Genomic DNA, 23871 nt, shown 5'->3' with positions numbered 1-23871 from the left:
ACACACAGAGATGATCAGAAAACACCACAACCAACCCAAACCACTTATGGGCAAACCACTGATTTGCAATTCCAAACCACTTTTCTACCTGAATCCTCCACTTACTATCTTATCTGATCTCTCAGGGAATCCCCTGAACATATCTACTTTGAAAGGACCTCTCAAGCTCTACTCTGAGCACTTCTAAGCACGGAAGGTTTCTGTTTTTTAGGGATGGGCGTAAAGTTATGACAAACTAACAGCTTTTTCATGTACTCTCTTTTCTGGTGGGTTTTATTTTTGGTGTTGGTTTGTGTTTTGGGGGTTTTTTTTGCACACTGCTGTACCACTCATTTTCTGGCAAGACTATCCTTATCAGGTAACTCTGCTCTCTTTGCCAAATAAAGGTTGCCATACCCAACAGACACACACTTTTACTGGCCCACCACATGTAAACATTAGCCTAAAATAAATTCTAAGGCAGCACATATGCCATGATCTGTATCAACAATATAACAAGTAAGTGCTGCTTCACCAATATGCAAGAAATGTTTTAAAGTCTGCAGCCACTGGCAATTCTGCTTGGTGGCACAAAACCAGGTGTTTTCAGCTAGAACGGTACAAAATCACTGCTAAGAAACACCACAGACCCACTGCATCACACCAACAGGGTGGTCATGTTGACGCTGAGGCTGGTTGAAGACATTGATTCTTTTTACTACCAAAATGTCCTACATTACATGACCTCAGAACTTCACAGGCCTTATTCAAATCCTCCAGCAGCCTCTTAACACGACAACGTTTTCCCATTCCCACTTTGTGGACAGAAGCATGCAGATGTGGAGGAAATGGTGTAGCGCCAGTTAAGGAATAACAAAGTCCCGAACTTCTGACTGCCAGCTTAAATTTGCAGGCTTTGCATTAATGTCCTTTGTCCAAAAATCCATTTGCTGAAATGAGTAAGAAAGAAAGAAAGAAGGTTCCTCCCCTCTCCCCTTGTCATTTTGTCTTCTAGGAGGAAAAAAAAAAAATTACCTTCAATTTGGAATCAAAATCCTTTCAGCAAAGAATTTTTGAGGAACAGTGCATGGAAACACCTGTTTTAAGTGGGGATGTTAGAAGCCCAAAAAACAGTATCAAGAATAATGATGCTTTTTTGAACAATCAGTATCAGTCTGTTCCCAGCATTATTTTTGGAAATGGTATAGCTAATATGACAGCTATGATTTGGAGCCTTCAAAAGGCGTAAGCTATTGGCATTTTAAATACATTACATACAAACATGCACGCACCCCTACACCCACACTAACTCTGAAGATTTGTTCTGCTCCTGTCTGCTGGCTCTTCTGAGTGTACTCCACAACAGATTGTTTCCTTCTCTCATTGCATTTTTTTTTTCCTATAAGGGCTTTACACCAGGCATCCAAATATAAAGGCTATGAAGAGACCTGCATTAACATACCACACAGCAGAAGGGAACCTCAGTGGCTAAATGGACATAATCAAGCCTTTCAATTACACTATTACCCAAAAAGGTGTGGGTGGCTTATTACCAAAGACAGCATTTATTTTGAAAAATGGAAAGCACCATTAGAAACACCTAATATAACTCCTATTAACTTATTTGAATCTAGTCCTGAGCACATTGGGTTTGTAAGTGTCTGCTAACAGAGCATTCTGTTTGCCTAATTAAGTTTTCAGTAGGGTAAGCTATAGTTCTCATGCTTATATAGGGTGCTGAAAAAATCACATATAAACCAATGCCTAGCTTGATTTACCTTTATTGTATGAGAATTTGCTACAGGCTTTTCAAGAACTGCTAACTAATTTTCCATCAAAAAGGACAATTGCTGGACAAATTCCCAGCCCAGCCCAAGCGATGGGGAAGACAGACAGACTTGCCTCTAAGTTACAACTCTCCACGAAATCCCTATGGCACTTATAGACCCTTTGGTTTTCCTCATCACTTTTTCCCCTTGCTGGTCCACATTCTGAACCTTGAGCTTATTTCCCCAGCCGTGCCGGCAAGCAGCACCATAACACTCTAGCTGGGGAACATCAAGCAGAGGAAAATTACCATTAGCCAAAAAAATTACTCTTAAGAGGCTTAGAAGAAATCTCAGGGAATCAACTCAGATCTCCATGACAAATAATTAGCAAAATAAAGATAAAATACTGAAGCATCTCAGCTTTCCGCTACATTCCAAAGCAGCTTATTTTCTCCTTCAGTTTTATTCTTGCTGCATTTAAAATGCTTGCTTGCAACTTTCAGAAAAGAAGAAAAGGGAAAAAACCCAAGCAACAACAAGAGTATTTTGCCCAAAAAGACACAATTTCTGCCCACCGAATCCCTGCACCCAACCCTGCTCCAGGCAGGGCCCCCGACCCGTGCTCCCATGGGACCTGCTCACGGGGTGAGTGCTCCTGGAACAGGCCCAAGACTTTTTAAGCCGTATTACAGCATTAATATAATTTACAAAATGGTTAAAAATCAGAATGTTTTTCCTTCGTGAAAAATAACACACTTAATGCTTTTCATCTGGCACATAAAATTTACAATACCTCCAGGAACATTTTCTTTGGTTAAATCAACACTATTGGTACTTTTTCAGCCTTTAAGCGTATTACAGCCCCAGCTTTTTATGGGTTTTTTTGGTTGTTGTTTTCACCCATTGTAATAAACTTTTCAGAACCAGAAACGATCGACAAGAAAAAGCATTCCCATGTCAAACAATTTTAACTACTGCTTTTAAAACAATAATAAAAAAAAGGGGGGGGGGGGCTTGAAACCCGACTCATGCAGTAACTATCTCAATGCAATTAATATAAAGTAATTATCTGTAGGGCCAAACTTCCCAACTTCAGCACTCTCCCCAGAATTGTTTCCATGCTGCTTCCATCAGGCAGCTGCAGCAGATGTTGGCTGTTAAAGGGCGCAGACGACACAGTTCATGACTTCTCGGAGGCGGCCGCGCGCCACATCTGCAGTCGATGAAGGCGAGTGCAGAAGTGTGGCAGACAGAAAGAAAACGTCAGCCAGGCCAAGCACAACCTTCTTCTGTGCTGGGGCTAAAAACAGAGGGGGCGTTTGCCCCGCTGCTCCGGCCAGCCTGGCCAGCCCTGGGCAGCGCTGCCGGAGGAGCATCCGGGCTGCGGCGAGTTCACACCGAGGAAGCAAACGGCGGCAGCAGCCTCCGACTGCCGCTCCGCACTCGGCTCCTCATTAACTGGGCGGCGATCCAAGTTCATCTGGGCCCCAGAGAAAGGCAATGCTTGTGTTTAGACCGCACAATACTGACATAACATTAACAGATTTACATATGCAAAACTGTGAAGCAACAGGCATTCCCCCTCAATTGACCCACAGCTTGTAGTGGCTGCCGAGTTATTCCCTGCTTAGGCTCTGTAACCAAGTGGGCGTCATGCGACTACCATCTGGGTACCACTTATTTAAAGCTGGCAGTCTCTCTGTAATAGGCAAGCTGGCAATAAGCAGGAAGGGAATAAATTGCATCATTTAGTTAACATCCACTTGCTTTGCGGCTGTTAAAAACCCATGACTGAATAATAATTTGGTTATTTCTTTTGCCAGACAATGCTGTCAGCCAAATCGTACTACGCATGCTGCAAAACGTCAGCTTGCAAAATTTCCACTTTAAAAATAAATTAAAGAAATTTGCAGTATAATGTGAGCTAAGAAGTTTTCCTAATGCTAGCAACTCAAATGCAATCAAGTTCTAAAATTAAACTTGGACTACCGTAGTCACCAGATTCTGCTTTTCCCTAAAATCTTATTCTTTGTTTTTATCAGCCACCTACTCCAATCCATTAAAATTGCCAAACATCAGCAACCTGGCCTGTAATGAGCAGAGGAACCGGGATCCGCTCATAGGAAGGCTCATTAGATCCTAACACATCTCCATTTCACGCTACCGACTGCCCTTCTCATCCTTTGCCTTAATTCATAGATTTTATCATTTCCTTCTGTCTGACACAACTGCTTTCACAGAAATCGGTATCAAAGAAAGTGGCTGAAACCCTAGACCGCTGAAATACAGCTAGAATGTACCCTTTGTTTAAAAAAAAAAAAAAAAAAAAAAAAGGAAGAAACAAAGGGCTTTTGAAGTGGGTTTCTCTTTGGGGCTCTTTAGTTTGCAGAAAATTAAGTTACCAATAGTAATCAATTATTTTTTTTTGGTCCCAATTTGCTAGAAATACATTCTGGCACACATATAATCTCAATATCCATCTCTCTTCGGGACTTAAGGGAAAACCCATGCCGAGTATGCCTTTATACTGCAAACATAACAAGGGTTTGCATTATACAGCGGGAAAAGTCAGAAGTAATGTTTCCATCGAGATTAATGGCAAGGGAGAGCCAAGAGCACAGTCCACAGGTAAGAGTTTGCTCAACACAGGCTACAGCATCTCTGTCTTTCACAAAACCAGGCTCGCTCCTCCCTCATTACATTTTGAAGGGACATCAGGGACTCTGAAGTGCAGAAACAATTTAAGACAACTGATAGTAAGTGGAAACCTGAGTTCATTAGTAACTCACTTCCAGTATTGGCAATGCAGACAGCCTCGGGGAGAGGATGCCGGAGCAGAGTCAGGCTGCCGTACGCCTCACACATCTGCAATGGGCAATCAGCAATGACGCCTCCAGCATCCACACCAGGTACAGGGCTGAAAGACCACACAGCCAGGCAGAAAGACATCAAAAGCAAATGGGAGACAACCGTTTTCCCCTCCCTTGTCTCCACTGCAGGTCTAGGGGGCTAATGCAGAGCCACCAACCTCCACCCCACACCATGTTGTGACACGCCACTGGCAGCAGGGGCAGGCAGGTACATCAAAGAGCATGTATGGTTTCAGTACGGGTAACCCCTTTCATGATCCAGCAGCGATACAGGATAGACAAGGTGCAATGGGGTCTGCACCACTCAATCTCAGAACACCTCCTGAGCCAACACACATGATGATTGTCCACTTAAAAAAAAAAAAATCCTTTGGAAAGAGATGTTTTTACAGGCTTCCACCACACCATGAAGCTCTTGCCACTGCAGTTGGGATGTTCAGCCAGCCCAAGGTGGGTAGGGAAACGCAGGACCCACAGCAACCCACAGCCCACCACAACAAGGGACTGCCACTGTGGAATGCAACAGGGCAATGGACAATCGTTAACTGCCTGCAGGCTTTTACGGAACAGTCACAAAAGATAGAAGAAGATAAGGGTTTTATACAGCATGATCCTGTACCAACCTGACAAGACAGTGGTCAGATGAAGGAGGAGAATTAAAAAAGGGAACAGAAACAGAGGGCAGAGAAAAAAAAAAAAAATCTGTCAGAGGAAATGCAATGCCAGAAACTCTTCTAGGACCCGGTGGCTGGATGCCAACTCAAAAGTCTCCAAAAAAGTAAGGCTACAGAGCCCCTGGAACCACCCTGATAAAAAAAAAAAAAACAAACCACACTGTGCATGCTGTTTGTACTTGTGCTTGCTGTGCATGCTTCGCCACTCTCACCCAGGAAGTCTCAGCCTGAAGTACTGCTCTGGAGAGGAGACCCAAGGCATCCACTAACTTTGGCAAGTAATCCTTTGGAAAACATACATCCCCTAAAGCATCTGTATATCGCAGAGAGTGTTTGAAAAGCTTCACAGTCCTAGCCTTAGCACTTTTAATTGCATACACCATACCCAAGATCATCAACCCAGTAACGCTGTCATACACGTGGTACATTACCGTATGGTCAATCTCCCTAATTATTCTTGAGTTATTTTTTCCAGTAGATCTACAAAATTATCAGCATAAATCTCAAAACATTTACCAGTCAACAAACTCAGCACAACAGACATAAGCTTGGCCTTGACAAATAAAAAGACTAAGGAAAATGTATTTATTTGTAGCAAATGTCCTTTCCTATAACCGTCAAATAGATTACAACTGCATTTCTCTCCTCGCATTGCACCCTGGGATTCAGACATTTAACTAGCACACACTACACTCCTGGATTAATCATAAATAGAATATATTTTTAAGTGCATTAATTATGTAACAGATGCTTCCAGGATTCCAATGGAGGTAATTTTTAAAATCCCAGTGTACAGTTTTATGAATCTGTGCAGTTTCAAGGTTGTTTTCAATTTGTGCTCAAGACTACACCTATTTAAAACCAAGAGGTAATCAACCACTACATTATTTTTTTTTCAGTGGAGACTGGAAGACGTACCCTACACTGTTAGCGTTGGACAATCTGGCTGCCGATGGAGGTCCCTCCTGTTTCTTTGCCATGACCGCAGGTTTGCATAAGAGTCATGTGAATGCAAAATTTCTGCATTTGTCTTCTCCTATTAATTTCTCCTCCTCAGACTAATTTCTGCCATTCAGAAGCCTCAACCTTCTCCGGCACATTTGCATTCAGGTAACAGATATATTCAGTGGCATACAGTGCACATGGAATCCCGGGGCGAGGGACAGGGTGCTCAGGGGCCTCCAGAGAGCACTTCCTTTATTGATGGGGTACCATAAAATAACTCTCATTGCAATGCAAGCACAGTGGCACGGTACACAGGGTGGGTGGGCAGAGAGCCACTGCCACTGCTGCACAGTAGAGCTCCAAGTCACCTACCAAAAGCTCTCTGACCCACAAGCCCCGTGGTGTCTTGCAGTAGTAGCTGTCATCATAGCTATACCTTCAGAGGTCCTGCTGTTGGCTTGCTTTGAAAAATGGAGAAAAAAAAAAAATTATTTTACCCACAAAGACTTTCTGCCATACTACAGAAAATTGGGGTTTACCTCACTTACCTTGATGGTAACAAACATGGCATATCCAGGTGTGGGGAATACATGCAGATCCACAGTATTTTCTTGCTAGCTAGTTACTGGGAAAACACTGCTCAGTCAGCTTCAGCTGCTAACAACCATCAGCAACTTCAGTGACGACAACTAGAGCTTGCAGGTCTCCTGGCTATGGCACTACAGTGACAGACACTGGCGGGGGCAGTGGGTGGGACGGTGGAGATCTCAGCAGCCTTCAGATGGCTGCACTGGAGCGCCGTGGGGCAGGAGCACCACAGCCTCCATGTCTTGGATGCGAAGTTTGCTTTCCTCTCCATCTCTGCACATCATACAATTCTTGGCTCAAGTCACAGACCTCCTCACAGAGCTTCACCTCTGCTTCTGTTTGTGACGCTTAATTCATAATGACTTGGAGGGGCGTTTTTCCAGGCACTCGCTGCATGTGCAGCCTGCCAAGCAGGACAGCCCACACTCTGGTAGCACCAGCTTGGGCTCTCCCTTCAAGACACCCTCCAACTGGTCTAGGAGGCAAAGGGAAAATATAGGAGCATGGAGGGCAATTAAGGTTCCAATCAGATGTGATGTTGACACATCAGAACAAACAGTGAATAACCCTAACACGACATGAGCGTTATTTAGCAGCATGTATAATTGCACATGCAGAATATGAAACCTCAGCGACTCGGTGAAGAGGGGGGGAGGACAGGACCGGTTCAGGACTGCAGCTCTGCTCACCTGCACATCAGCCACCCCTGGGGAGACCTGGCAACTGCGGTTGGGCACAAACCAAGTAGGAAGAAAAGGTGAATAATAAGTATTTTATTCCTACTAAGTATTTTATTCTAACTGCTAGTCCTTTCCAAAAAAAAAAGGTAATAATTAAAAGTGAGGGTTAATGCTTTGATGCTTCACTTCACAGACTGCACATTCAAATTCCTCAACAAGAAAATGCAAAAACAGGTAGTTAACGGGCCTTCAGCTGAAGAAGGCAGACAACTTTGTGCAACACCAGGGAGGCCCCAGGGCGGGCAGCTGTGTGCCTGTCTCGCTCTTGGTCTCACTTCCCCAGGCACGCTGCAGCCAGCCTCCCCCTGCACGCCAGTGACAGGAGCCGCGCAGGTGCAGCCCCGTCCAGCAGGCACCGGGCACCCAGCCTTTCCTCCCACTGCCACCCTTACTGCTTCTCCACCCGCCCCCAAAATTATCCACCGGCTCTGAAGTAAAACACATGGGGCATGGAGCAGCCTCATCCCACCTCATCAGCAGATGCTGGTTATACAGCAAGGCTTGGTGAGAGTCCAGGACACCCCGCAAGGCTTGGGGAGAGTCCGGGACACCCCGCAAGGCCACTCTGTAGTGCTAACCTCTTCTGGAACACTCTACCGATTGCTTCCCATCGCAGCACAGGGACAGCCAAGCAAGCCAAGCTCTCATGGGCAAGCAAATGCTCCCATGCAGGGAGGGAGACCGACCCAAAGCACACAGCCTCCCTGTACCACCTCGTGCAAGGATTAGGTCCCTGCCAAACTGTGGCATGACTTCACCCCCATAATCCCCGCGATACATGTGAATGCCAACACCATGCCAGATTATCAGTAAGGTGATAACACTTGTAGGCTTTACCTGCTTGGCATGGTCCAAGCAAGGCTCCCTCAGGGCTCCTCCAGTTTCACTTCCTCCTAACATGCACCTGCATCCATTTCAGAAGCAATAAAAGCATAAACCGTATTTAAAGCTTTACTCAAACCCCCAATATAAGCCTCAGCGAGCCCCACGCTACGCTAAGCCCCTACACCAACACCTGGGCTCACAGGCGGCCCCACCGCAGTCGGAGCCCATGGTGCCGCACATGGCTGTCCCTGCACAGGCGGACACTGGCAGCCACGCTCCCTCCCAGCCACCTTTGCATGACATCGACATCTTGCATGACACCAAGTGAACAGAGGCTACAGGTCAGACCCTTTTTGGTGCAAATCCAACATGACAACGCTGAGTTCTGGCCATCTATTTCCTTATCAACTTCTGTTCTTTAACTCAAAAGTTAGCTAGCAGCCTGGATGCAGTTTTATCCAAGTTTTATGTGCAGCTGTATTTGCTTATCGTACAGATAAGTGATTATAAACAGAGCAAGAAACAACAGTAGCTAGTAATCTGGATATCTCTCAGTACCCTCATCAAAAATAACCAGCCTCTGGATCAGCGCATCATCTACTGCTACAGGGAAGAAGAAAACCCAAAGATGACCACGTGCCAGGCTTTTCAGTATATGCCTGTTAACGACTTCAGTACCTGGCACTAAGGGAGCAGCATTAAATTAACAGTTAAATGAAAACCCATACTTGTGTTAGCTTTGGCAGGGGGGTCCCATCAGCAGGCGCTGCTGGGAGCATGCCCCAGGGCAGCCGGGCAAGGAGAACTCCTCCGCCTGGACAGAGAAGAGCTGGCCCAGACACAAAGCCGCTGGCAGGGGTTTCACACTGCAGCAAAGTCAATCAAGGGGCCAGAGGTTCATCAAGGGGGCAGCGCTGACCCCCTGGGACCCTCCTCTGACCTCCACAGAGCCCAGTGAGGATGCTCAACTGGCAGAAAACATTTTTTTCCAGCTGAAGTTAGTTTTCTGCTGGTCTAGCTTCCCACGTGGTCTCACTCCCCGGTCAGGCAGAGTTAGCTGAAGCACGAGGGAGGGAGGCGATGGGACGCACCCAGCAACAGATCTAAATCTACGTAGCTGCCACATGAACCAAGTCCTCACTCCGTACAGCACCAAGCACACTGTCAAATCGTCTGTGAAAGCAGTGTCAGCCTTCATCTGAGGAAAAAAAAAAATACAAAGGAGATAAAGGCTTTCTAAGGAAACAATTCTCATTTGATACAAGTCATGAAGTTGTGAGCGTGCTTGAGTCACGACACACGTGTGGACCATTGTAATGCACTTGCAGAGCAATGTGTCCTCCTCCTCAATCTGCTGAGAGCAACCACCAGGCAGAGGTTGACATGCGGAGGTGATTCAACGCCGATGAACAGAAACATTAAGACATGCTGTTCTTAAAACGGGGGCTGTACCTGACACTACTTTTATTTACCCAGAAAAGTTTTCTGCTCCGTACGCCCTTCTCCTTCCAATTTATCCATGGCATTAAGCAGAACCCCCATCCTACCCTGGATGGCTTGCTGCAAGTAGACAGTGCTTCCAATACAGGCAGGTTTTTTTCTTTTTTTGACCTAAGAGAAATACCAATTGGAAACCTGAATATTATTTTTTAACTCACAGGGCATTATGCATAATATCTTCCACCCCCTCCTTCTGCTTATGGCATAGCGCAAGGCAGGGGATGGGGGGATGCGGGGGGGGGGGGGGGGGGGGGGAATCTTCCTACCAGAATGTAAATATTTGTGCATAGCAAGAACAAAGTATTTCCATAAAACTTTCAATAAAGAATGACTGCAGGCCAAATTTTACCCTTAGAGACAGGCACATAACTCCAGCTAAAGTTACTCAGAGCTGCCCAAGTTTATGTAGAGGCCAACTCAAGCATGCTGTATTCACATACAGAAGGACCGTGCTCAGGAGCTGCAGCCAGACTTCCAGCTCTTTCTCAAAAAGCAGACGAGATCTGCTTCAGATCAGTGAAGAACTTTAGAGATGAGTCAAACCTGCAGGATTTGCTGCAATACTCGCTGCAAAAGAGGATGTGAGAACTGGCAAGTACGCTATGTTTACTCACTGTGCCATCTAATTCTGGAAACTTGAGCTGAGATTCTGCGTTCGAGCACGACTCCGAGGGGCGGTGGGAAGATCCTGGCCACGTTACAAAGCCACTCGTTGGGCAAAAATGCCAATATCTGCTTAAAAGGGGTCACGGGCTGACACAGGCAGAGGTCCTGCAGCTGGCAAGCAAAGTCTCCCTAAGGTAGAGACTGCACTGCATCTGCTTCTAGCCCAGGGGATGAGCCTCCACAGGCAAAGGCCCACAAGAGGAAAAGCAATGCTCTAAAAATCACGCACTGCTTCAGTTAATGACACAGATTTACACTGGGTGTTAGCCTGTTTCGCTAAAAAAAGCCAACCAGATTTTTATTTATTTTTTTTCCTGGTGCAAACTGTCCTTTATAGGGACTATTAATATCCCTCTTACTTCAGTTTAAGCTATACTTCTCTTCCTTGTTCTCCCACTGACTTAAAAGATAACTTGCAAAACAAGATCTAATTTATCTCTATCTTTTGTCCTCATCCCTTCCCTCCTGTTACCGCCTGGACAGGTGGACTGTTTTCTAGGGAAACCACAGCGTGAAGCACACAGTTTAGAGCTGCTACAATATTCACATTTTTAAGCAGAAAACAAAAGAAGATACCTGGTTTATACTCAAAAGATCCCCTTTGATTCTGGTCTCACATAACGACCTCTGTCTTGCACAAACGAATAACTTAGATAAAACACCCTGCTATAAACAGCCATCTCAAATAGCTGCAAAGATATTCCTCACTATCAGACACCAGGGAAGACAAACAGCAGTGGACGGCAGCCACCAGGAGATTATGCTGAAACAAATGCATTTTTATTTTTCCCTTTAAATTACGGAAGATTATCATTTTACTCAGCAATGCCCCTTATTAAATTGAAGCTCTCCACATCAGAATTAAATACGTCCTATCTACTCAGAATGAAGTGTATTATTTATCACTAATATTTAATGACAAAAACCTGATAACTTTCTCCGATTATACCACTGATTTCCTCCAGTCATGCATCATTGGCTCTGCTGGTCATTAGCATTATCACAGTGCATAAACTCTGGCTTATGCAGCAAGTTTGATAACAGAGCCAGACGCCTATAGCTACTATTTTTCAGGTTGTTCAGATTTACTAGTTTACCTCTCTATGAGCATGCCTCTAACTAATGGCATCTATTATAATCCCTAAAAATCTTATTTAATAAATTCCCATTTCCATGCAACACGTTTCTGCATGATCAGAATTCCTCAGCAAATATGAAGTATTGGCTGAAAAAAAGTCGTATTTCCCCTTCAACTGTCTCGGGACCCTTTTCCAGAAAGACCATATTCGAGGCAATCTGAAAAATAAACTGGAAATATCTAGTCTCCTCCAACTGTTTAATGCTAGGAATATGCTGGATAGGCTTAAAATATTTTAGTTTAATTCACAGGTAATGTTCCATTTCAACTTTTATGAAACAGTATTTTTTGAGTGCTGTATATACTGTTTTCATAGAAGTGAATAACAAAAACCCAAACCAAAGAAACAAATGGGAAAAAAACCCCACCAAACCACCCCCCAGAACAAACATACACTGTAGGACATCAGCTGAAATATACCAAGATGGGTTTCTCCCATTCTCAGTTAAATCCTGTAACTGAAATGATGGATTAGAAAGGTTTCCTGGATAAAACCACCATTCCTTACACTACTGGCCTTCAGAAAACTCAAGATGGGTTAGCCAGAGAATAACTTTAAAATACTTCTACAAACAACAATTGTGCTGCATACTTTTGACATTCTTCTTTCAAAGCCCTTAAAGAATCAAGTAATTTATCACTGAAAAATACATTTTCACTTTTCTGAACATATAACTCAGGAGCTTTACAAACCTAATACACATTACCTGAACATCAATGCACAGGCATATCATTTAAAACTAACAAAAACAATTTAGTACAAGCTATTTCAGAGCTTCCTTCTCCCAGCACTCATTTAATTCAGTCAGAGCAGGATGAGGCCCTTGACACAACTCTCTGATTAAAATAAATTGCCAAAGTTGTTAGCACATTATTACTATTGCAAAACTTACTGAGAAAAATCTCTCCTCTCTATCTGCTAGATACAGGCTATGATGTTCTGTACGAACATCCAGATAGATTCTTATTGTATGTTATGCACATGAATATTCAAAGGTTTTATTCTGAGCCAAACTGATTTTTTTTATTTATTTTTTTAAAACTCAGTCTACCCAAGGAAGCTCCCATGATTTCAACAGAGGTATTTGGGGCTCAGGCCACATAACCCAAGCAAAATCTGGCTGTCTTATATACTACACACAGAAATACACCTATTTATGAAATTCACCCGAGGGGGAGGAATAATTTACAGTACACTGATCAACAGAGTTTGCATGATACTGTCTGAAGGAGCCCTATTTGAGAAGTAGAGCAGTTATGAAAGCAGAAAGTATCAATACTAACACAATTGGTGCCACTGTATTATGCTATTTGCCGGGCAGAATTCATATCACTCATAGAAAATTTCTGTTTGGGTACAGTTTCAGTATCACTAACTGCGATATTAGAAGTTGGGGCCATTATATGAGAAACGGCAGCAATTTGATGAGATTATGCCAAATACTGTGATCTCCATCGAGGCAAAAAATGAATTAAGCCCTGGAAGAAAGGCAGGGAACTCGGGAGCACAGGATGCAGAAGCACTAACACAGATGCTTCCCCAGCCCCTGCACCTCTCACCGTCCAGGGGCTTCAATCTGCTCCTTCAAAAATGAAACGGTGAAAAATACTGTCATTGTTCTCCTCTGCCCACCTGCTCCCCTATCTGCATGTGCACCCTCTCCAAAATACACTTTTGACCTTAGTGAGCGCCAGCCAACGTCAAAAGCCTTGCCAGCCGCGTCCTCCCCCGGACTGGGCTGTTCCCAATGGGAATGAATCTGGCTTCAACGCCCTCCACACAGCCCAGCGCCAGGTGCTGCTTCACGATGCCCCCACGGCCCCTGCACTGCCACTGCTTTTAAGGGGATTTTTGCCACGGGAGGAAAGGAGGATTTACACCACCGATGTCAATGCAATTTTTCTTTCCAGCGCAAGTACAAAACGTGGGAACTGGGCTGGACAAGCTAAGCGAGCTGCCTGACCGGCTAACAAAAATTTGTCATGAGGTTCATGGAAGATAGAGTTCATGACTCACTGTCAGCAAGCTTACTATTACAACATAAAAGCTATTATTAAAAAAAAATAGAAATGCAAGCACCGAGATGAACACTTTAAGAAGGTTTTAACTTCTTAATCCCGAACAGACCACTCCTCAAAGGCCTGCAATGGGCCCAGCTGACAAAAGTCATAAAAGACAACCTTGCAATCAAAAGACTATCAGAGTAGCACATTCTAGTTGCAAAAAGAAAAACAAACCAACCCTATTTCTGCTCCCTTGGCATTCCCAGAAGTTTCTTGGGAAGAGGCTGACGCTCACCTCCCAGCTCTCCAGCAGCAGAAACACAAACGTCACCTTCACTGTGCAACACTCGGAAGATGCTTTTTAAAACTGATATTGGTTCCTAAAGAAATATCAGTTAATTAATTAATCCTTCTTAATGGAATGATAAACATCCTTTCAGTAAACAAGGCTGTCACGATTTAATGTTTTACTGCATGTTTCATTACAGAACTGGTAAAATTAATACCACTGCCCTCTCATCTGCTGCAACCACTCATTTCTTTATCATCAGTTACATTTTTCACTTCTGCAGAGCAGCCTCTGCCCCTGGCCGAGAAAAAGACTCAAATACACTAAAATCTGCATCATGGTTATTCTGCCGTGAAGCCAAGGACAGATCTTCGAATGGGAACCAAGAGAAACACAGGTGGCCACCGCGCCAGGGACATCAAGGTACAGGGCAGCACAGAGCAACAAGCCCCGGCACAAGTCTGGAACAACTTCATCAGCATCACGGGAACACCACATCGCTGCAGAAAAGGGGCAGCCACTTCAAAGGGAACCAGGGAGGGATGTTTGAATCCCAGCTCAGACAGCTCCTGAATCCCTGCAAACCTCCAGCCGTCTTTTTGGCAAGAACAAAAGTCCCTTCAGGGCTCCACTGCTCGCTGCAATCAAACCCAGGCTCAGGCATGAATTCTGCAGGCAAGTGTGTTGCAGAAACGGGAATTCGGCATCGATTTTTGTGATCAGGTGTTTAGCGGCTGCTCTGAATACACCAGCAATCCCCCCCTTCACCATTTTATCTTCCTTTATCACAAGCTTTTTAATAGACACATGACATTCTGCTTACTGCTGGGCTCTCTCTATTTATCTCTCTCTTAACAACACTTCGGCATCATCGGCTCCGCTATCTAAATCAGCAGTAGTGCATGTCCAGTCACATAAAACTGGAGAGGGTTTCCCGAGATGCCTTGGGAAGTCTGACTACTCCGGTTTACTGATGTGTTAATATGCCCAATCTACTAATTAATGAACAAACAGCTTGGGCTAGGAGCTGGGGGAGGGACACCAACGCGAAGACTGCAGAGAGCCCAAGGAAAGACACTTGACCCTAATTGTTAGCAACAAGATGACAACACTGATCGGGAAGTACAGCTAAAACTCGGATCCAACATGAAAGGAAATGTCTGGCGAAGAGGGGAAAACTAACGATGCCGATAAAGGCTCCATCTAACCTGCCGAACTGTGCCACCTTCTGTCGAGCTGTTGGTGCTCAGCACCTGAGCACCCAGCCCGGGCTCCCCAACACCATGCTCCCATCGCATCCTTCCCTCCATGACCAAATCCTTACCCTCCTTCTACAGCCCTGCAGCTCCCAGGATGAACACCCAAGCCAAGGAAAGCTAAGAGTTCACCAGACCCACGACCAGGCAACGAGAAAGCACAGCTCATCCTGCCCCTTCCCAGCAAAACCGCCTGCTTTGGCCCCATGCAGAATCCCAGAGGGTGGGTTTTGAGAAGGACCAAAGTTCGGCTGAAGTTTCAGCCAAGCCCAGTTTTTTCCAGGGCAAAACATTCCTCATCTTGAAAGCAGCCCGGACCACACACCACAAAGGAGATGCGCTGGGGTTGCAGCAGCAGGTCCTGCGTAGCAAGCACACACACCAGTACTTTGGGAAATGCTGCCATGTATATTTCAAAATTTGGCAAAAAGGTCATAAGCGCTTTCTACCTGAAAAATCAATTAAATCAACAGTCACACCAGTGCAAGAGACCCTGCAGTACTGTGCTCTGGGCCAGATATCCAGAAGAAAGTTGACTTACAGACTGCACATCTAGCGCTGCCACACCGCAGCTACTACACAACATTACCCCGCTGCACCAGCAGCCTGCGTTTCCAGTGCACCTCTAAGTAACAGCAGCACTAAACTAACTTATTGAGGAAATAAGCGCTTCTAATAAAACCACAGCAGTGACAAGTATTGTACAGAAAGAGCGATTAGCAGTAAACAGTACACTGGAGAATCATTCAAATAAAATGTTCAGGGTATTTATTTCTGTTGCTTTCCAAGACCACTGCAACTGAACAGAAAACTGGGAGGAAAAAAGCCCACAATTAGTTTCAGAATAGCACTCCCAGAAACACTGCAGCCTATCAGATATATGTAAATATTTTATGATACGGGTTCCATTTCAGTAGATCTGTCAAGATATTTACAGGGCTTGACAGTATTTCTGTCTTTAATTAAATTTTCACACACATACTTTAATGTAATTTAAATAGATTATTAGTTGTCAGAATATAGTATAAATTTTGTTTACGATTTAGTTACTTTAAGTACTTACATTGAGGAAACTCATTTAACCCCCTGACTGAGTAGCATTAAGTGTTGAGATGAGACTTCTAAAGAGCTTCTACTGCCCTTTGCACTCTCGCAATAATCTTAAATTACTACAACTTAATTGCAATTTCAAGGCACTAAAATGGAGATGTTTTAAAAACAGCACGGGGAGGGTCAACGAGAGTAGAAAAATTATTTAGTCCTCCTCAGGTACCAGATGCTTCTTGGAGAGAAACTGATTTTGCTCATGCTCTTCTCTTTGCTCATTTTCCATAGAATACTATCTTCATTTTCAGGATGGTGCTGAACAAAAAGTTATCAAGATTATTCTGGATACTTGCCACACACAAACAGCCATTAGACATAAGCCTGTTCACTTGCAAGCAGGGAAGAGATCGGTGCCAGGAGAATAGAAAGACAAAACCCTAGAGCATATTTGCAAAGAAGACTGCACGCGAACAGAGCCAGCAGCTTCTCTGACTTTGTAGCTCCAATGCTGAAGTAAGAAAAAAAGAGCACGTGTTAAAACGCTCCAGACATCCCAACCAACAAATATCTGATCTCCTAAAAATAGAACAGCTGATTCCTCTACAGCCCAAAATATAGTATTTTTTTATATACATATTAAAAGACTACAGAGTTCCCACAATTAATGACTGCATGACTTACTCCATCCTGCCTTTTTCCCCCCTCTGTATACACCGGCATCACCTTGTTACCTACAGCAGCTGCGATTCCCAACACACGGCGAGCTGCAGGAATCAAACAGCACAGTAGTTTGCAAGAGCAGCAGGCTGTGAGCAGCGTTTTTGTCAGTGCAAAAGCAAGCGGTTCGAGCAAACACAAGACCTTCTTCCTTTCTTACTGCCACCAGACATTTTACAAGGATTTGGCCCACAGAAAAACAATCAAGACTCACTATTTAAACATCGCTCTGCTTTAGCGCAGCCAAGCACTTACGCGTGTCCTCAGTGGCATGAAGACAAGGACTCGGAGCCCAGCCATACCTTTCTAAGCATTCGGATAAAGTTTGGTTGTCAGGACCTCTAAGAACGGTCACAAAGACGCTGCTGATCTCTAGCGCACGACGTTTATAAATTCCACTTAGCAAATGCTTTCTGGCTCCTATTGCGTATCATATCTCCGCTGAACCGCTTGCCGGGTGTGAAAACATGCTAGTGTACTGGGGGGAGGGGGGGCGCGGGGGGGAAGGGGGTGGTGGGGAGAAAAAGTTTCAGTGCTGTGAGTTAGCGACACGGACCAAAAGCTGAAGCCAAAGGCAGCAATGCCAGCAGAAGCCCTGGGCGATGCCCGCGTGCCCTGTGCCAGGCCCCGTGCAGGCAGGGTGACTGGCTGCACCCCGAACTCACCTCTGGGGACATGGGGACCGTGCCACAGCCGTGAGCCACCAGGCTGTATTTTCAGAGCAGGGTGCCCCCCGTGCCCCCACGCTGCTGACCACCCCCTGGGCTTCGCCTCCAGCTACCAGCCCCATCCCACCCTGCCTCCCCAGCAAGGACTCGCAGGGAAAAGCTCTGGGAAGCAACTTGCCAGCAAGGCTCATTTGAGGAATAATTACAGTGCGCTCTTTAATTCAAACATCAGCTTCAATACTAACAACAAACAAAACGCTGGTGCCCGAGCTGGCTGCTCCCCGCGAGGTGGGGATCCCTCGGCAAAGCTCCCCCAGCAGCGCCAGCACCGCGTGCATGCACACACGATGCTGTGCTGGATGCGCTCCGGGAGGCACGGAAGGCCTGAGCAAACACTGCGCCTCCAAAGAGAAATCCCGCTACCTGCAAAAACCTCCCTACATCTTCTTCAGCCCTGCCTCAGCTGCATAAAAATATTTCAGCTCAGTGCCTTGAAGTTGCAATTAAATTGTAGTAATTTAAGATTATCACAAGAGCAAAGGGCAGTAGCAGCTCTTCAGCAGACTCCTCTCACCACTTAATGCTACTCAGTCTTGGGGTTAAATGAGCTTCTTTAGTATAAGTACCTTAAAGCAAGTGAATCGTAAACAAAATTTATACTATTTTCTGACAGCATATAATCTATTTAAATTTATTAAAGCTTCTCAGAGAAAATTTAAGATGACAGAAATATCATTATGCCCTATAAATAACTGGACAGCCTTGCAGAAATAACTGTATTTTACATACATATCCTACATATGTGTGTGCATATGTTATTTCATTTGATATACAAATACATGCTGAACAGGTATTTCACAAAAGGAATTTACGTTATCCCAGTTCAATCTCACAATATAAATGACCACAAGCAGTACAAATACTAAATGCTAAACTGCATTCCATAAATTTGCCTTTTTACTACCAGCCTTCTTCCTAATTTTTACAATGCCGTGAAACAGGAATAATTCTGGAGCTACAAATGTTTACAGTATATCATACCAAGGATGATAATGCAAATTTTAGCTCTTAAAAAAAGGTGATCCACTCCAACAGAAAAGCATATTGCAGCATATGCTGCACAATAATGCTCAATGCATAGTTCTCTGCTCAACTTTCATGCTCCTTCCCTGACCAGCACAAAAACTAGCTGTGTTACAATTACCGGTGGAACAGACTGAAGCAGAAAATGTTTATAGATATTAAAAAACATTACACATTACCCAAAATGGCTTAATAGCATACATGTGCATGTTTAACACACATACTTTTTATTGTCTAATTAAAGTGTATACCATAAAAATCTACAGGCTTTATAATAAGTTATGCAGGACAGTTATGAAACCTTACCTTATAAAAAGTATAAAGTGCTTATTGTGTGATCTGCACTGCTAATTAAAGAAATACTTATGCAAAAAGGTTTCTTGACTCTTCAGTAGATGTGCACTTGGTCTGCCTCCTGATTAATATACATTAGGGTAACAGCCTTTTCCTCAGATATTTTTTTTTAATAGGCATTTTCATTGTTTTGGAATACTTTAAAGAAATGAAAGATAGAGCATACTTGTAAAGTTTGCAGCGAAGTGTTTGAATACAAACATGAAAGTGTCAGGCAACAAAAATAACCTAACTCCCACTGGCTACGTTTGATTAATACTTACAACCTAAACGTTTAATTGAAGTAAAGTCAAGTATCTGTTGGTACTCTTTACTACCATTCCCACTAAAAAACTACACAATAACAGAGTCTCTCTAATATAGCCATGAAGATAAGTTACACACAGTTTTGCAAAAATCCTGGCATATCAAAAATAAGGTGCCATCCTGACTGCTTGGTAATGCATTTGAAGGAAAGATACTACAAGTTTTCTAAACTCCAGGAACACAGTCATACAACATACAATGCCTAATCACAACCAAGCTCCTCTACTATACATCAGCACAGCACTTACACACAGAGAAAAAAAACATAATCCATGTTTCCTTACAATTCAGAGATCCAGAAATAAAAGCTGAATTCCACAGAACTTTTACGGTTTTCAACATTACACTACTGAAACGCCTTCTTCTCTGCAGCTCTAGACAGCATAGATAAAATCAAATCCTAAGTCTCTCTGAAAGTGTATACAATGAACTCCAAACCACTATCACTCAAAAAAAAAAAAAAAGGGCAACCCAACCCAAACCCAAAACCCAGCCCATGCACAAAAAACTAACTTTGCAATCAAAATCGTAAGCAACAGAAAGCCTTGTTTGAAATAGCAGTTATTTTTCTCAAAGTTATCCTTTGGTTTCACAACAAAGATCAGCATTTGTAATGGTCCATTTCTGCATAAGTGAACATATAGCCTTGCTGCCTGATCGAATAGTCCAGAGCTTTCAGTGAGGCAGCTCCTGACAACAGCCCAGCAGCAGCTTTGTTTGATCTCTCCTGCCTTCCTTAATCTGGGTTGTCAAGGTTCACTTGTTGGAGGCTGTTTACTTTACTTTTTCCAGAAAAAAAAAAAAAAAAAAGTGATTTTTTTTTTTCTGTCTCTCATACAATGACTAATCCAAAGACTAAGGGGGAAGAATGCTGTCAATGCAAGATGTTAAAGCTACAATACCTTTTTGCAATGAGATTTTAGCCGACACCTTTTGAATGGTAACTAGTGAAGAGCTTCCTCCCCCAGAGCCCTGCTCTATTCAATACGCTTGTGAGATAATTCAAATAAAATGTACGGGGGGAAAAGACTCGGAGGACAGAAATTGAAACCAGTAGCCCCGATTTCCCTGTCTTCCCCCAAACCTGGCTGCAAAGATGCACGGTACCTCCTCGCCTGCACTCATTTCCCTGAGAACTTGAATTATTTCAGGCTGTCTCAAACTTAGCAAAAGTAGGAGCTTCTCTGCAGTAACACAAACTGTAAAAATACCACTAAATCAAGCGAAACGCCTATCTTTCCTCCGCAAAAATATTAAAGCAAACCGTGGACTAACAGCACAAGCAGCAAGTTTCTTCGACAACATTCTTGAAACTTTTGTCTAATTAAGAAGCTGTCATTAGTGACATCAACACTTGCTCAAAGCAGGTAAACCCCAAGTTTAGAAAAACTGTATGGCAAGGAAACACAGTTTAAAGAATTGTTTTAATATGTATAACCATCCGGCACCCTAGAAATCAGCTAGGCTACATTGTGTAGCCGACACGCTACAAGCGGTACACATACATTACTCACTCAAAGAACAGTTACTAAAAATGAAACCTTAAACTTCTGAGCACAGAAGTTGGGCTCCAGCTTCGCTAGAGAAGCGGCTCTGCAAGCGCTCGCAGGCTGCAGATACCTCGGGTGGGTACGGGAGGTCTGAGCGCTGCTGCTGCCAGCCAGGGGGGGCCGGGGGGGAAAGAGAAGGGGAAAAAAAAGAAAGAAAGAAAAGAAAAAAAAGAAAAGTAATCTCACTCGGCTTAGTTCACTCAAAGCAAAACCACGCAATTAAAATCATTACAGCGAAGCGGCAGAAGGCAGACTCGCTAAAATCGAGGCGCTCCGCAGCCAACCCGGCGATGCTCTCCGCGCCGGGGCTGCCGGATAATTAATAGTTTCGCGGCGGTGGGGAGGGGGCTGCCGCTGCGCCCCGCGCAGCCCTGCCCGCGCCCCGCCGCCCGGCTTTCTTTCTTATTCCAGGGGAAAAAAACACACACACACAAGAAAAAAAAAAAAAAAAAAAAAAAAGAAAAAAATACACCGGGGGGCGGGGGAGGAGCGGGGCGCGGACACGCGGTCCGCAGCGCGCAGCCGGGGGAGGCGTGCGGGCTGCGCGGCGCTGCGCGGCGCGGCAGGTGCGAGGGGCGCAGCGCGGCGCGGCCCTACTTACCGGGCGCCGGCGGCCGCCCCCGGCTCCGCGGCGCGCAGCGAGCCGCGGCTCCGTCCCGAGGCTCCGCACGGTGGGGGGGGGGCGGGGGGCGCACACGGGGACACGTGAGGGATGCGCGGTCCGCACCCGCGCAGCGAGAAGTTGCGCCGGGCTGGGGAAGCACGGATGTTTATTCAAATACTTCGTATTTAAAAAAAAAAAAAGGGGGGGGGGGGGCGGCTGGAGGGGTGTTGGGCGCAGCGGGCCCCGGGGTGGGGGAGGATGCGCGGCTGTGCGCGCTTGTGGAAGGGACTGCGCGGGCGGAAAGCCGCAACAGGTGTCCGGGAAAGGGGGGAACGGGGCAGCCGGGCCCGGCGGGGCGGGAGCGCGGGGGGTGGGGGTGGGGGCGCGGCCCCGCCGCAACTTCTTGCCCCGAGTGCTGAAGTTGGGGCGTGCGCGCCTCTTGCGCGGCGGCGCGGGGGGGACGCGGCGGAAAACACGAGGAAAGCGGGAGGGCGGGGGGTGGAAGGGGGGGGGGGGGGCAGGAGGCGCCGCATCCCACTCTCCGCGGAGGGTGCGCGGAGAGCGGGGCACGGGGGGTGGGGGGAGGGGGAAGTTTCCAAAGTGGGCGGGGAGGGGGGTGCGGGCGGCTCCGCAGCCCCGGGGAGGGGGGTCCGCACCCGCGCACCGCCGCCACCCCCCCGCTACCGCGCCGGCGGCGGCCGGGGCGGGGGAGTGGGGGGGCCGGGCACGTGGGGCCGGCGGGGGAAAAAGTGCAACAGCCCCGGAGGAGCGGGGAAAGTGTCGGGGGGCGCCGGACTCACCCGCAGGACTCGGCCTGCCGCTGCCCAGCACGGCGCGGCCCCGGCGCGGGCGGGCGGCGGCGCGGAGCGGCGCGGGCTGCCTCTCCGTCCCGTCCCTCCCTCCCGTCCCTCCGGCACGCCGAGCCCGGGCGGCGCGGCGGCGTGCTCCGCCGCTCGGTAAATAACAATAGAGCCCTCCGCTCGGCGCCGCGCCCGCGGGGCCCCGCACGCCGCCCCGCCGCGCCCCCGCCCCGTGCCGCCCCGCGCCCCCTCCCCGCCCCGCGCAGCCCCGCGCCGCCGCCCGCGCGGGCGGGCTGGGGGCGGCCCGCGACACCCCCGCGGAGGGAGATGTTGTTATTTTTTGCTGTTGTCAGTCTCTGACGTCACATCCACCTGCTGGGTAAACAAGGCTCGGTGCAAGGGAAAAATAATAATAATAAAAAAAAAAATAATAAAAGCGGGGGGGGGGGCGGTGCTCGGGGGGGGGGGAGAGGGAGCAGGGGGGGATCTCCGCCAGCGCGGAGCTCCGCGGAGGATGGCTGGGGGGGGGGGGGGGGCGGGCCTGGGAAGGCGGGGCAGCCCCGCGGGGAAGCGAAAGTGGCGGCGGAGCGCGGTGCGCAGCGCTGCGCGGCCCTGCGCGCCGCCAGGGGCAGTTCCGCGCGGGGGCAGGCGGGCCGGGGCCGCCCCGTCGGCGGGGGGTAGCGCCGCACCCCCCCAGCAACTTTTCCGCAATCGCGGCCCCGCCGGGGGGTCGGCCCCGCGGCAGCTGGTGGCCCGCGGCAGACCTCGGAGGGTCTTCCGCGGATGCTCGCGGAGCCCGCCTTACCTGCGCGGAAAGGCCAGGCGGGCGCTGCCTGCGCTCCCCCTCGCAGCGCACGCCGCTGTTGGCGCAAACACTGCTCTAGAAACACTGCGCGGGTGCGCAGCGGCGCGCACCGGCCGCCGAGCGGCAGTGACGGACCTGAGGGCCGGGCTGAGCGCGGAGCCGCCCCGCGGGGGCATCCCCCGTCCCCACCGCAGCCCGGGCCGTGGGTCCTCATCCTGGTGGGTGCGCGGAGCGGCCCTGCGCAGCGGCTGCGCTCCCGGCCGCGCCGTTGGGGCTCCCGCGGAGGGGCCGGTGGCAGCGCCTGCGGGGAGAGACCGAGCGGGGCCGAGGGCCGGGCCCGCCCCCGCTGCCCCACGGCTCCGCCGCTCAGGCACCGCCGAGTTTCAAAGCACCGACGGCCTCGGCCCGGTTATCCGGCAACCGGCGGCCGCGGGGCGCTGTGGTTGCGCGGCCGCGGGCGGGCCCTTGCCGGGCAGCATCCTGCCCTCCTCCGGCATCCCGGCCCGCCGCCGGGGGCCCGTCCGGCCAGCGGGGCCGGGGCCGCTCCGTCGGGGCTGCAGCCTCCCCACCCGGCACTGCGCAGCAGCGGGGCGGGCCGCGCCGCGGGGTCACTGCGCGACCCGCTTAGTTCGGGAAAAAACTTTTCGTTCCCATCCACCCGCAGGGACCTGCACGGACCCAGTTTTCTCCCCTG

At 47.5% G+C, this 23871-nt stretch overlaps 1 protein-coding gene across 9 annotated transcripts in view; it reads right to left on the bottom strand.

The window, feature by feature from the left end:
• The window catches only part of FOXP1 (forkhead box P1), a 391101-nt gene extending 367801 nt beyond the window's left edge, over positions 1 to 23300 (bottom strand). For 2 of the 9 annotated variants that reach the window (XM_055804572.1, XM_055804571.1), the window contains exon 1: positions 22373 to 22539. The gene's annotated coding sequence lies outside the window, so the exon portion shown is untranslated. Of the gene's footprint in view, positions 1 to 17262; positions 17285 to 17309; positions 17466 to 19702; positions 19837 to 20959; positions 21120 to 21569; positions 21711 to 22372; positions 22540 to 23177 lie in introns of those variants that run through there. The other 7 variants (XM_055804566.1, XM_055804560.1, XM_055804563.1 and 4 more) reach the window with 7 other exon arrangements.
• Positions 23301 to 23871: the final 571 nt, after the last annotated feature.

This window comes from Falco peregrinus, chromosome 5 (genome assembly GCF_023634155.1).
Source record: "Falco peregrinus isolate bFalPer1 chromosome 5, bFalPer1.pri, whole genome shotgun sequence".
NCBI lineage: Eukaryota > Metazoa > Chordata > Aves > Falconiformes > Falconidae > Falco > Falco peregrinus.
The sequence above is the reverse complement of the archived record's forward strand: the minus strand, read 5'-3'. Positions and strand labels throughout refer to the sequence as shown.